The sequence below is a fragment of the Nestor notabilis genome, unplaced genomic scaffold, assembly GCF_000696875.1.
Source record: "Nestor notabilis isolate BGI_N333 unplaced genomic scaffold, ASM69687v1 scaffold14788, whole genome shotgun sequence".
In the NCBI taxonomy this organism is placed as follows: Eukaryota; Metazoa; Chordata; class Aves; order Psittaciformes; family Psittacidae; genus Nestor; species Nestor notabilis.
In genome coordinates this window covers 1-4,399 of record NW_009941622.1, presented here as the reverse complement: position 1 = coordinate 4,399, position 4,399 = coordinate 1, and positions in this window count along the sequence as shown.

Here is a 4,399-nt window from a genome sequence, read left to right as displayed (position 1 = left end):
GAATGGGCTGCCACATTGATAGTTCATTCTTTGTTTTTAAGAACTCCTTGTCTGTCTTCTTCCTCTGGGAAATCAAGGCCCTCACAAAATGAGAACGAGTGGGCAGTCAGGCACAGAGTGGTGATAGGGACATGCACATCAGTTGTATTCTCCCTCCAGAAATTTTACAACAGACACAGTGACACGTATCAAATCTGTGGAATACTGTGTGAGTCCTCACTGAGATACAGCCACTGCTAAAACAGGCCAACTGCAGTCACCATGTAGCACTGCAGGGATAAGCCCCTCACATGCACAGCCTTGGCCTTGGGTGGATTGGGGTTGGTTTGACAGCTAAACACAAAGCTCATTCTCCAGGAAGGAGTGCCATGGTGACTCTCAAGTCCTGATGAGGAACAACAGGTTGGAGCTCTTGTATCATCCCAGTGCCCTACTGGAAACAAAATAAATGAGTTCCTAGGGAAATCTTCAGTGGATTCTTGTGGTAACTTTACCTGAGTAGATCTTGTGAACAAAGTAACTTGATCTGGAACTGCATCTGAAAGGGCATAATCTTGAATCTCTGTAAGTCTGAGCTGCTGTTGAGATGCATCTGTTAAGCACTAGCATCTTCAGGAAAGGTACTGCGGGATTAGCTTCTTGTACGCTGGGAGGGCTAGTCTCTGATACAAAAGCAGTGGAGAAACAAAGGCAACTGCTGGTGATCTTTGCAGTTCTAAGTTTCTGATGCTTGCTTATTACTTGTCAATACAAAGATGGTATGAAGCAACTTTTTTTTTCTAAAGAACTATTCTATTTAAATATGTTCTTACATTTAACAGGAGACTTTAAAAAACACTACTTTTAATGTGCAGTCAACTTGGTGAAGAATGAAGAGTCTGAGCAAAGCATGCAGACAACAGCTACGTGTTATTGCCCAAATCGTAGGATGCATGTGAATACAGCTGAGTAAGCAAGTTATACAACATGACTTACCTGACAAAGTTTAACTACTTCTATTCACAGCTTACCTACAATAGGTGTTTGAGTTCCAGAAATAAACTATCAATATTAGCGCTCTTAAAAAAAAATACTGATTCATTACAACGAATTTATATTTGCTAGTCAAAGTCAGATAGGTTTTATTGTGGTTGGTAACACAGCCACAGTTTCTGCTGCCCAGGTAGATAACTGTGCAATTGCTTGATTGCGAGCTTCACCTTCATTTTCATAAATATGATTCTGAAATTTGCTTTCTGCAGACATCCATGCCATTAAAAGTTAATATGTGATTATGAGCAGAAAGTGACCATTACAGGGGGTGTAAACACAGAGCCTGATATGAAATAACTTAATTTTTTAAGCAAACATTGCTGAAAATACTGTTGATATTTTCCCAGTTCTACTCCTGCAGAAAGAATTAGTTGCAATGGTTTGCAGACTTTCTTGTACAGAATATCCTTTTTCATTGCTTAAAAATGTGAAACTTCCTCAGGAAGAAATTAAATAGGTATTTCAGTGTTTATAGATGTAATACTCTTTGTCATTCACATTGAATGAAAATTGCTGGAAACATTTTTCTCAAAGTTTTTTTAAATAAAAAATAGCTATTATTCTGATAGTGGCATGGTATCTGAAGTGCAACAATAAACTCTGATAAGAAAATATAGTGCTGTGTAGAAGTGATTTTTACATTCATAAAAGCTATCCTTTTCCAGGTTACTTAGCAGCTATTGCAGATTGACACTGAGCTACAACAATCAAAGAGCATGGGAGCAGCATGAAATGTTTTCAGAAATCAAAAATAGTGCTTACTCTCTCTGTAAGTGAATGTTACTGCTTTATGCAGCTGCTTGTTTTACTGCTTTTGCTTCCTGCTTACTTTTTATTTCTTGTGCCAGAAGTTGCTAATGTGTGCTATAGAAACATTTCCAGAGCTTGCTGTTTTTAATATAACAAGCAGACTTTATTCAAATCATTTGCTGTGGGGATTCAGTGGTTGTGCCAATGATCAGCCTACACAGAAATGAGAAAACCTTTCTTAGGAGAAAGCTCTAAAACGGTATCAATGTGCAAAGGAAAATTCACTGTTATCAACAAATTTGGAACAGAATAGAAAAGTGTACTACCTACCTGAGCAAAAGCTGCATAGTGTCTTCATCGAGCTACAGAAAGTAGGAAACCTATGTTAAGAAGATAGTCTGTTCATCACAGAGAAATAATGCAGCCTATAAATTAGAAGTCTTAAACTGCTTTTATAATACCCATTTCTGTAATCTCTAAGAATTACAAAACTGGAACGGTAAAGTAGTAACAGAAAAGCACTAAGCAAAGGGAAAAGTCTTTTCAGTTCTTCCCATACCCTAAATTCTTAGTGCCCATAGGCGAAACACACTTTTTTTGTCTCTGTGGACAACATGGTTGAAGAAGGCACAACAGTCAGTATCAAAGGACAAGTCACAGGAACGGGGAAGCAATTAACAGCTGAACCCAAGGGTTAGGGAAGCCTGAATAGAGGGGGAATTTAGACACATTAAGGTGATAGATTTGGAAAGCATATAGTGACTGTGAGTCTTCATGACTCTGTTTTATGTCAGGTTACTTCTTTCTTTCTTTTCTAATACAGTATTTTCATTCTTCACTTCCCTTTTTCTGTTCTGATCCTCTTTTTCTCTTGAGAATTTCAGATGGGAAGTAAGGTTTATGTGCAAACACACAAAAGCCAACCAAACAAAAAATCAAAAACCAGAAAAACATTTTTTGCATAACTTTTCATAATACACAGTGTATGTGTTTTAGCTATAGAACTCTGTCTGGAAGGAAAGCATTATGAGCTGAAGGCAGGAGCCAGCTCTTTTATGCCTGTGACAGTGGAAGTAAAATTCCTGAACACAAATGGTGTAAGGGCAGAACAGCTGAGGTTTAGCTGACAGCATAGGTAGGTCTTTAGGGCATGTTAGGGCTATAATTTGTCTCCACTTATGTACGATCCTAGCAGCAGTTCCATTATTCTGCAACATTGCCTGAAAGTCGTGTATTTGAGGCAGTAGTATTACATCGTCATTGTCATCGCCTGAAAATGATGAAAAACCTCTAACATGACAGATAGGCCTTAATTAGTTTCCTATCTTTCCCATGGGGTTAAGAAGGTAAGAAATGCAGATAGCAAAATATGAGCCCAAAGGCAGCTTTCTGCAGTACAATAGTCTTCACTTCCAGCCTCTTCTTCAAAATCTTCTTAACTGTTCAAGTAACAAGTCATCCCACTGCAGCTGATTGAGCCAAATTTTCAGTCCCGTGGCTGGGTCAGTTCTGGCATGTGGGCTGCAGAAGTCAAAATCCCCTGCCCATCTTTCAAGCGTGCCGGTGCGTGGAACACGAACTCACCTTTGAGGCACTGCCTGTGCCAGAGAGCAGCTTTTGCAGCCTGTGCCCGGCTTTAAAAACCACTCTTCCCTGCAGTGAGGGTGACTGTAACAATACTTGAGTTATGCTGCTGTGGTGTAGGAAGTGTGGTAATTGGGGGAGGTTTAGGCTTGACATGAGGAAGCATTTCGTTAGTGAGAGGGTGGTTGAACACTGCAGCAGGTTTCCTAGAGAGGTGATGGATGCTCCAAGTCTGTCACTGTTTAAGAGGCATTTGGGCAATGCCCGTAACAACCTGCTTCACTTTGGTCAGCCCCAAAGTGTTCAGGCCATTGGACCTACAACAGATCAATGTAGGTCCCTTCTGACTGAAATAGTCTATTTTTTACTCTATTTTATTCTATTTTTCTGGAATTAAAAATGCAAATGTAGGAATTTGGCTGGCATTAACCAGATACACTTGCTTATGTGGACTGGAAAATTACCTGTGTTTACTAAAGGGGTGGCTTAATTTTTTTAGCACATCTTTCATGACACAACATCCCCTTACTTCTTAGTCCATGGTTATTAAATAGTAGTGGGTTAGTGTTTAAGGCCCATCTTCTGACATGACCAAGCATAGATGTGCATATACATATATATATACACACACACGTACCTCTGCCTACATATAGCCAGGTTGGACGGGGCTTCGAGCAACATGGTCTTGTGGAGGGTGCCCTGCCCGTGGCAGGGGGTTGGAACTGGATGAGCTTTAAGGTCCCTTCCAACCCAAACCAGTCAGTGACACTATGAAAAGCAGCATCAACACCTACACCAGCTGAAGAGAGCAGCTTTGGTTTGGGGAGTAAGGGCAGCCTCTTTTCAGCGGATCCTTTAATCTGCTTTCTCCTGGGGATGTGACTTCGGCAACTTCCGAGAGGACCATAAAACTAAGCAGGTTCTAATCCTATCGGCAACTGCGCCGCTCCCACGTTCCCGCTGTTCCCCAGCCCACCACGACATTCAGTTCCGCTGGGGCGGGGCCAGCGCTCCGGCCCCGCCCACTTCCGCG